The following is a 10703-nucleotide window of genomic DNA, read 5'->3' as shown; positions in this document are numbered from 1 at the left end:
CAGCCATGAAATCTTTTTCGAGTGGTTGCATTTTGTCTCCTAAGTGCTCTACTCAGGGCTTTTCCAACATGTGTTTACAAGCCTCTATGGATGTGCTTGCCATAATAATTCCTGTCTACACTTTATTGTGAACATCTTTCTATTCATAGGGTTTGGAGAGGGGAGAAGCATTTCAAGTGGGACTTGACATCCACTCCCAGTGGCATGGACCAAAGCTGAATGTCTAAGTCTTCTTTAGAAAGCCCTCCTCTTTCTAAAGGATGGACAATAAAGACGTGCTACTTCCATCAACATATACAACTGTTCTCATTTTACCCTTTCTCTCTGCTCACTGTCATCATCTGAGATAGTATCTAACCAAAAAATAAACTAACCTCCTCTGTTTTTTATTTGCAGTTAAATGTGTTTCAACTGATGAGCTATTGCTTGTTGAGCGATGACAAACTTGTCCACACTCTGAGTAGTAGTTTTTTAATTACCTGCTAAATTATATTGTTTCCACCTTCCCATGGTTATTTTATCTCCTTTGACATTCTCATTACAAAGTAACAATATTGTAATTATTTTTGAAAAGAATGAAATTACTTTGCCTGTGAGACATTCAATCTTAGCAGCTCTAACAATGTACAACTGTTGGGTGACACGCAATAGTGTCATTCTGCAAATTATGAAAGAAAGGTACAAAAGGAATGTGACAGTAAAGCCATGAGCCTGTAATCATACACATGATTTAAGAAGGGAGGAGTCATCTTGATGTCATCTGAAACAGATGTGAACCTGAAGATCACTGTGTAGGGTAGGACCACATAGGTGTTGAATGTGGTGGTTGAGACTCATGAAAGGGATCAAGTCACTTAATTACCCAGCATGGAAGGTATTACATTAGCACACACACACTTAATTAGGCCAGCACGGACCAGAATAGGGGAGGCATTATCAATGGAGTAATACTCCATCTGCAGTGACCAATACTTGTCTTCCAATGCTCACCTCCATAGCTGAGCATTCCCAGCCCTGAGAAGCTGGAATTATGATTGCCACGGTGTAGATTTTGCTGAGAAGCACGATAGGTTGTACACGTGCCCTCTAAACTGGGCAAGACCTGTGAGGGAGATGCTGAGCTTAAGGTTGTGGAGAACACCACTAAGCTGCTCTCTACATTTAGGGAGGTAATCTCTATCCTTGTCTTTGTGGTTCCAGTAGTCACAGTATCCTGATGCCTCAAGGGGAAGAAGAACACACAACTTGGTTCCTTGTCTGAGCACAGTGTTTCTCCTTGTGAGCTTTGCATCATTGTGCTCTCTGCACACATAGCCATGATGGTGTCCTTTAGCTTTCATATTTGAAAATACATTAGGAAAAACTTACTGCTTTAGTCTGTTCCTAGATTCTCACATCTTCTGCCTTATTCTTGTGTTTCCTGCCACCATCTGAGGTCTTCCTATTGTGTTCCCATGGCTCTGAAAATCCATGTTTTTGTTCGGTCATTTGCAACCTTGGCCTATGGGCCATAGTACTGATAAAGCAATGATAAAGCAGTGTACTCTGATTTATCAGAGTAACATCAAGGTATCCTTGCCAGCCCTGAAAGCAGAGAGCTTGCTTTAGCTTTTCACCTTGTCTGCCCAGAAGCAGTCGTTTGAGGATGTTGCAAACAAGTGGTGGTGGAGCAAGAGAACCCTGACACTAAACAGGGAGAGGTATTCCAGATTTAGAGTGTGAGGTGCAATCTATTAGGCTTTGCCCTAATACTTTTTAAGTGCAGCAGCTGTGGTGCCGAAGCACATCCGTTGGAATTTCCGTGTGTCACATCCTGGAGCTGTAGGGGTTTGTAGCTGTTCAGATGCCCGACTGTCTTACCTGCCACACGGTCACACCTGCTCATGCTGTGCTTCTGCACGGCTCCGGGGGACATCTGGTGGAGAAAGCAGTCCTGGCATTCCGCAAGGAATTCCGCAGAATCCAGGATGCAGCGCAGTCCAGGCAGCACGACAGAGATGGCAGTAACAGCTTGCATGTCCAGCAATTCAGGGAGCAAGATAACAAAAAACTAGGAAGTACGGAGGCAGAAAACTAATCCAATGTCACCAACTGCCTAATTGTGTGGATAAACTTTTTTCATACACAAATGCTACCCTGGTTTGAAAAGTAAAAGGGTATGTTTAGGCTCATGTTTATGCAACTAAAAAGTGCTTCTTGACCTGCCTGAAATGGTCATGGGATCTATTCAGAAATCGTAGGATTTGTTGTTTCTTTTGGTAAAAGTGGGGAGTGATCTTTTATCTGTATTCCAAAACAAATAAACAGCATTTGCTTTGAAGAAGCTGTGCTAATCCTAATTGGTTGATGACCTAGTCCCAAAGCTGACAGATTTTTCTTTTCTTTTCCAAAACTAGGAAAATAGGATGACCAAACAGCATGCAGGTCCTTTTCTGAGGAACAAAAGCCTTGCATTTCATGTCCAGCATTTAAGTTGTTACGTAAGTACAAAACAGGTAAGTTAAAAACTATCAACAGTAATGTAGATCTAGTAGACTTGCATGTTTATTTAACTCTTACTGCCAAGGAAGAGGTTTGCATTAGAATTGAGACATGTAAATTACATGTAAATTACATATAATTTATATTTCTTATAAATTATAATTTATCTTTCACATAGCAGCTTTGCTAGTTGAAATATGGTCAACCTGTATCCAACCATGTATGTATGCAAAAGTTCTGTTTCTTTCACTGAAATTTAATGGAGGATAGAAATCTGCACTATCAAAACTAGTTGAAGCATAGCCAGAGATCAGAGACATTCTACAGGACAAGCATCAGGCTTTGGAACAATCCCCCACACCACTGTTTCAACTGAAGTCTCCTCCTGATAATGAGCATCTGGGTCTGAAAATGGCCTCATTGACAATAGCTGTAGTATGAGAAAATATTACTCAGCATCAGTAAGAAATATTCAGTTAAGTAAAATTAAAACCGTGTTACATCATGATTTTTTTTTCCCCACAACACACTTTCCCATGGTCATTTTATCTACTGGTGACTGAATCCCAACTGGAGCAGGCTGGCAAAATTAATCCAAAGACCTTGAAGTCGAGGTGATTTAAATGGACAAGAGATCTTCTTCTAAGGTTATCAGTTTAAAGATGTCTGGCATTTGGTCTTCAGACTGTGAGCTGTATAATCCCTGTCTTGGTAAGGTCAGAAGCAATGTCTTCACTGACTTGAGTAGAAGTCCTTTGAATCATTTCATCTTCTACAACATACAGCTGTGTGTCAGTTGTGATTATTCCATTGCTTGTTATTCAGGTTTTCTCTCATTTCTTTCTGATTTTCTATTGCAAATGGTATTTCACCTTCACTATTTCATTTTTCACAAGACTTAATTTGAAATGCATTGGTCTTATTTACAATTTTTAACACCACACATTTCTCCTGTTCCTTGTAATTTTCAGTTCCACAATCTGGGCTGGGATGTAAAAACATCTTTCCCTAAAAGTGTGGTAGTACTTCATCTGGGAACTCTTTGGAGATAATGTCCAGTCACAAAATCTCAGTGTAGATACAAGGTTGCTCAGAAATTGCATCTGGGAGTTTTATTCCTTATAGACTTTTTTAATAAAAAAGGTAAAAAGGAGCAAAATATCTAAGCTTGATTATGTTGTACAAATTTTCCTGAGCTATTGTTTTTCGGGTTTGAGATTTTGTTTTAGAATCATCCTTCTTCTCACTTAAAAAAAAAAAAAAAAGGTAAATCAAGAAACTGAAAACATGTCTGTGTCACAAGGCTATTTTTAATTCAGCTGACAGGGCTGGGTGATCCCAGAGAAGACAGAGAAGGGTGGAAGGGTGAAAGTAACTTTCTACTGCTGTTATGTCACTTGGAATTGCATGTGTTCATGAATACATTCACTTTAGGTACTGGTGATCCTTTTAACTTTAGAAGAGGCTTTGGCTCTGTGTCACTCTCTTTGGAATGGTTGTTCATGTTGTATCCTGCAAGAGTGAAGTAGGTAAGTGTAATAAGTAATAAATATGTATGCAAAGAGTATTTGACTTAAAACCCCAAAAGATATACCTTGTAATTTTTTAATTATTTAAAATAGAGGAGCAAGTGATGATTTCAGTTGCAGTCAGCTGGGTATAGTGTCACTAATCAAAAAATTTGGCCTAATGCCTGTTTATTGTGATACTTGACAGTTTTGACAAATTACATAAACAAATATTCTGGTATTTTTCTTGGCAAACAATAAGAATACCACTCTTGCTTTATTCTTTTTGTCTCAGCAAATACTTTATGGTGAGTATTCAACACTAAATAAAATATGAGGCCAAGTACAGTGCAAAACACATTAGGTCATGTATTTTGGCATTCCTCTAGTCTGCAAGGTCTACCACAAGCTTGGTCGAGCTGTTCATGATGCTGACGGTACTTCCCACGCTGTAGAAATCAGATATCCTTTTCCCTTTGTACACAGAGGTGTAACTTGGCTTAGTGGATAGCATGTGTGGTACACTACTCCTAGACTTGTCTGCCTAACCAAGACCTGCGTGTAAAAATGACACATGTAAAACTTACATGTTTAAAATATGCCTTTGTTAGGATTTCTTAAGAAGCACTTACATTTACTTCTTTTTACATTTACTTCATTTGCATTTGCATTTACATTTACTTCTTAAGAAGCTTCTTAAAAGCATTTACACCACTGTTGCATTCATGTGCTTTATTCCCATCCTGTCTTTGCCCAACATCTAACGCTTTCTACCTTTTGTAGCACATCCTTAACACTAAAGACCTTCCTCTGCTACTACCTCCCCTACCCCACTGCTATTGGTGGCTTCGATCAGCTTAAACAACCATCAATTGCCTCGAGTAACGAGCTCTTCTTGGAAGATCTCCCTGGGAAATATGAGACTTTGGCTTCTCCATCAGTATTTAGTTCTGCAGAGGATGGCTCTGGCATGCGTCCTTCAGTTATCAAAGCAGAAGTCAAGGGGTTTTGTGCATGCTGAAGCTCCTTTTCCAGTAACACCCTGGGGATATGAAAAGCAACCTGCCTTTAAGTCTCCTTTGATCATGAAACTCCTGCTAACTGATTGATAAATGGGAGGTAGTCGCCTTAATATCTCCGTGGATATGACACTTGATTCTCAGGAATTACTGTGTGCTGGAGTTTCAGATGGGCCATGTGCACAATACATCTTACTCTTGGCCTTCCAGTACCAAGCTTAATGAACCCTCATGACCCTGATGACTATTGTACTCCACACACGTACTCAGTTGTTTTTCAGCATTTCTCAGAAATGCTTAGATGTCAAATTTACTGGAATCAGTGGAAGGACTCCATCTAGCAGCATGTACTCTAAATCAGTGGTGAAGACAGGAAGTGTTTAAAGACAACCTGAGAGATGGAGCAATTCTGCAGGAGGTTCCTATCATGCTCTTGGGGGGGGGTCTGCTAACAGACTGAGTTATTGTTCAAAAGAAGTAAAAAAAAGTACTGCTAGAAGTACTTTAATAATGTTTTCTGTAATTAAAGTTTTTCATTCACTTTTCTCTGTGCTTTTCCTATTAAAAAAAAATCAACATTTTCCTCTTTACACCTGATCACTCCCCATCCATTTAAATGAAAAGTCTGTGAAAACAAACTCAATTTAAGGTAGAGTGTGAAATGTTTATGAATGGAACCATGAGATGCAGTTACTACCTTAATATGGACTCTCTGTGAGAACTGAAGGGGCCCTTTTCAGTCCTGTTTTTCCAAAACACTGATATGTGCATGCCACAAAAATTCAAAAGATACAAAACTGCATGTATCTGCTGCAACACTTTCGTGTATTTACAATTTTAGTCTAGAGCAGCAACAAGACTCTGACAAATTCTTGTTATTTATGGAATCATAGAATCAATTAAGTTGGAAAAGACCTCTGAGATCATCGAGGCCAACCTATGACCGAACACTATCTTGTCAACTATATCATGGCACTATATACATAGATAAAATTATTATATAATTATTGTATGATTATATAGTATTATTATATTTATACATTATATTATACATTTATGTATTATTGTATATTATTATTGCCTGTTGTATATATTATATGTATTTTATATATATACTATGGTGGGTGATGGCTGTACCTGGCCATATATTTTCACCCAGAAATCTTGGAGAACAATATTGGAATGTCTTGTCCATGCTACTGCCGTCCTTAGGTAATCATCTAGAACTGAGCACCAAAGGGACTCATCTGTTCTATCATACTCAGAGAAGAATCAAGCTTCCTTAGTGCAGGTGGTGACATGACAGAATTGCTCACATAAACCTTTCTGCTCTGGGATGTTTCATGATGTGGTACAGAATTTTGAAAAAAAAAAAATGTAAGAAACATCTCAAAAGATGGACACTGTCAGAAATTATTTCCCTGTTATCTCTTGATATTAAGGATATGCTCTAACAGGGCAGTTGATTGTTGACAGTTGCAAGTGTTGTCTTGATTTAAAACAAGCAAGACTGGAGCACTGATACTCCTCAGTCAATGCTCTTATTTCTTCAATGGTTCTGGATTAAAGCTAGGAAACTGGCTTTGTTTAAGCCCCCCTCTAACAACTGGCAAAGTTTCTACTTGGCAAAGTTTCCCATCCTGATCTCACCTACTGTGGCTTTGTTTTAGAGAACTGTTTTTATGAATTTTGCACTCTCTCCTTCCCCCAAAAAATGTCTTTTCTGGATGGCAAATGATCTGCCACAAAATCTTCTTGTGCCCATAGACAGTACAGGTGGCTCTTATTTATTCTGAAGCTCAGAGCTGTTCCTTCTTCAAGAAAAACTCATATGAAAAAGTACACCTAAAACCAGTCAAACCACAGTGTCTGGTGTACAACTGGTACCACCTTTCCCTTTGGAGCCGTGCTGGCTTGATTGTAGATGCTGGAATGAAGGACACCATGTGTGAAGCCATCCAAGGCAGAACAGAAAAGCTGCAACACTTTGATCACCCTGCATGTTGCCACACATGATCTTTTGGATAAAATGGCTAAACTGGGCATCCAGGTGGCTGAGAGTGAAAAGGGACCATGCACCCAGAGTGCTGTGACCAGTTCTGGGCTCCTCAGCATAGGAAAGACTAGGAACTACTGAAGAGGGTCCAGTGGAAGCTCACAAAGATGATTAAGAGACTGAAGGAGCTGGGCCCGTCTAGAGAAGACTGAGAGGGGATCTCATTAATTCTTATAAATACCTCCAAGGCGAGTGCCAAGGGGATGGTGCTGAACTCTTTTCAGACTAAGGAATCCTCTTTTCAGGACTTGGGAAGTGATTTTCCCCCTGTACTGGACACTGGTGGGGCCATGCATGGAGTGCTGTGTCCAGGTTTGGGTCCCTCAATTCAGGGAGGACATTGAAGAGCTGGTGCGTTCCAGCAAAGGCAACAAAGCTGGTGAAGGGTCTGGAGCACAAATCCTATGAGAAGCAGCTGAAGCGGCTGGGGGGGGGTAGTAGCTGGGTGAAGAGGAGGCTCAGGGGTGACCTTATCACTCTCTGCAAGGAGGTGGTAGCCAGGTGGGGGTTTGGGCTCTGCTTCCAGGGAACAAGGGAGAGGACAAAAGGTCATAGATAGTCTCAAGCAGCTCCAGGGAAGTTTTAGGTTGGGCATTAGGAAGAGTTTCTACAGAGGGTGATTAAACACTAGAACAGGCTGCCAGGGGAGGTGGTGGAGTCCTCATCCCTGGAGATGTTCAAGGAAAGACTGGATGTGGCACTCAGTGCCAAGGTCTGGTTGACACGGTGGCTGGTCACAGGTTGGGCTCAGTGCCCTCAGAGGTCTCTCCCAGCCTCACTGATTCCGTGACTCTGTGATCCGGCGCGGGTGTCGGAGGCACGCAGGGGGCGGGCGCGGGGGCGCGCCCGGGCCCGGCCGGCGCCACGTGGCCGCGCCGGCGCCGCGCTCCCGCCGGCAGGTGGCGCGCGCCCGCCGGCGCCGGGGCACCGCGCGCTCCCGAACCCGAGGCCGCTCCCGCTCCGTGTCCCGCTCCCGCTCCATGTCTCGCTCCCGGCCGGCCGGCCGCCCTGTGCGAGCCCCTGTCCTCCCGCTGCGGGAGGTCCTCCCGCGCCGGGAGCCGGTGCCGGCTGTCCCCATCCCATTCCCTCTCTCCATCCCCCTCTCCCTCCTTCCCTCCCTCCTTTCCCTTTGTGCTGCCCGGTGCTCCCGGGACCGTCGATCCCGGGGTGCGGTGATGGCCGCGGTCCCGCCTGCGCGGCACGTGCTTCGGAAGCGGCCCCGCGAGGTGCCGGGAGCGGCGATTCCAGTCGGGAACGCGCCGCTGAGAAAGGCACGGTCATCACAGAGTCACGGAATCACTATGGTTGGAAAAGGGCTCTGAGGTCGTCAAGTCCAACCTGTGACCCAACACCACCTGGTCAATTAGAGCACGTCACTAAGAGCCATGAACAGTCTTTCCTTGAACACCTCCAGGAATAGTGACTCCACCACTGCCCTGAGCAGCCCATTCCAATGTCTAATCACCCTTTCTGTGAAGAAATTCTTCCTGATGTCCAACCTAAACCTCCCCTGGCGGAAGTTGAGGCCATTTCATCTTGTTCTGTCACTTGTTACCTGGGAGAGGAGCCTGATCCCCACCTGGCTACAACCTCGTGTCAAGGAATGATAAGGTCTCTGCTGTGTCTCCTTTTCTAAACACCCCCAGCTCCCTCAGATGCTCCTCACCAGACTTGTGCTCCAGACTCTTCACCAGCTCTTTTGCCCTTCTCTGGACATGCTCCAGCCCTTCAATGTCCTTCCTGAATTGAGGGGCCCAGAACGGGACACAGCACTTGAGGTGTGACCTCACCAGTGCCCAGTAAAAGTGGAGAATCACTTCCCTAGTCCTGCTTGGCACACTATTCCTGATGAGGGCCAGGATGCCGTTGGCCTTCTTGGCCATCTGGGCACATGCTGGCTTATGTTTGGCTGCTGTTGACCAGCACCTCCAGCTCCTTTTCTGCTGGGCAGCTTTCCAGACACTCTGTCCCCTGCCTATAGCACCGCAGGGTGGAAAAAACCCACTGGCATGGATCCTGTGGCTCCCCAAGTTGTTTGAGGTTCACACAGCAAAATCTGAATTGTGTTTTTTGTATTCTAATAATTTTCTCTTTGTTTTCTTTTCCCTTTTGTGTAGATTTGATTTCCTTACACTAAGTTCCTTCCCATGTTACGACAGGACTCAAAACACTGATGCTTCTCCTTCAAGCTTGTCAGTGCTCCATTACAAGGTGCTACATGTCATATACAAATTAAAATCCTTATTGACAGGAGGAAAAGTGGCAGCAAGACTTCAGCCCTGAACATGAGGAGAGCAGACTTCACGCTGCTGAAAGTAGCTAAATGAGTAAAATCCCCTGGCAAAACACTTTTGAAGGTACTGGGGTCCACCAGTGCTGGTCACTTTTTAAGCACTATCTCCTAAAACCACAGGAGCAGGCAGTTCCAAAATGCTGTCAGTGAAGCAGGTGAGACAGAAGGTCAACTTGGCTGAGCAGAAATCTTCTTTTGGAGCTACAGCAAAATAAGAAGGTGTGTGCCCAGTGGAAGCAAGGTTGGATGACATGGGAGGAACACAGAGATGCTGCTTGCTGCTGTAGAGAGAAAATTGGTGTGGCCAAAGCCTAATCAGAGTTGAATTTGGCCAGAACTGTGAGGGGCAATCAAAAGAGGTTCTTTTAAATAAGTTAATAGCAAAAGGCAGTCCAGAAATAACATTCCCCTGTTACAGGATGGGGATGGTTACCTCACAAACAAGGACAGAGACAAGGCAGAGATGTTTAATGCATACTTTGCCTCTGTCCTCAACATGATGATGGATCAAGGGGGTCTCAGTGCCCTGAGCTGGAGGACTATGGCTGTGAGACTGATGAACTCTCAGTCGACCCTAAACTTATGCAGGATCTGCTGCTCCAGCTGAATCCCTACAAATCTATGGGCCCAGAATCCTCAAATTGCTGCTGAAAACCACTGAAAACATTGCAAAACCTCTCTCGATGATTTTTGAGTGGTCTTGGGAATCCGGAGGGGTCCCAGCTGACTGGAAGCTGGAATCTGTCCCAATTTTCAAGAAGTGCAAGAAGAATGACCTTGGAAAGTATAGGCCTGTGAGTCTCACTTAAGTGCCTGGTAAAATGATGGAGAAGATTATTCTGGGAGGTTTTGATAAACACCTGAAGGACACATTGGTCACAGCTAGCGTGGCTTCATGAGGGGAAAGTCCTGTTTGTCAGACCTGATATCCTTTTACAGCAAAGTAACCCACCTAACTGATGTAACATTTTTGGATTTTAGTAAAGCTTTTGATCTTGTCTGGCCCTGGATCCTTCTGGACAATCTGTGCAGACCACAGCTGGATAAACACATCATGTGGTCGGTGAGCAATTGGCTCATGGGTCAAGCACAAAGAGTTATAGTGAATAGGGTGACATCAGGCTGGTGACCTGTCTCTAGTGGGGTTCCATAGGGCTCCATCTTAGGCCCAGTTTTCTTCAATGTCTCTGTTAATGTCTTGGATGGACTTGAAGGAATACTAAGGAAGTTTGCCAGTGATACTAAATTGGAAGGACCTCTTGACTCCCTCAAAAGCAGAGAGGCCCTACAGAGAGACCTTGACAAATTAGAGGGCTGGGTAATCACCAGCCATTTGAAGTTCAACA

The 10703-nt window shown here is 43.6% G+C and overlaps 1 long non-coding RNA gene across 1 annotated transcript; it reads left to right on the top strand.

Moving 5' to 3' along the window:
* The first annotated feature begins 585 nt into the window (after window positions 1–585).
* On the top strand, window positions 586–10359 carry LOC135407376 (uncharacterized). The gene is made up of 2 exons (XR_010426847.1): window positions 586–2495; window positions 9182–10359. It is a non-coding gene; the product is annotated as an uncharacterized LOC135407376 (long non-coding RNA).
* The last annotated feature ends 344 nt before the right edge of the window (window positions 10360–10703 follow it).

The sequence above is a fragment of the Pseudopipra pipra genome, chromosome Z (genome assembly GCF_036250125.1).
Source record: "Pseudopipra pipra isolate bDixPip1 chromosome Z, bDixPip1.hap1, whole genome shotgun sequence".
Lineage (NCBI taxonomy): Eukaryota > Metazoa > Chordata > Aves > Passeriformes > Pipridae > Pseudopipra > Pseudopipra pipra.
The sequence above is the reverse complement of the archived record's forward strand: the minus strand, read 5'-3'. Positions and strand labels throughout refer to the sequence as shown.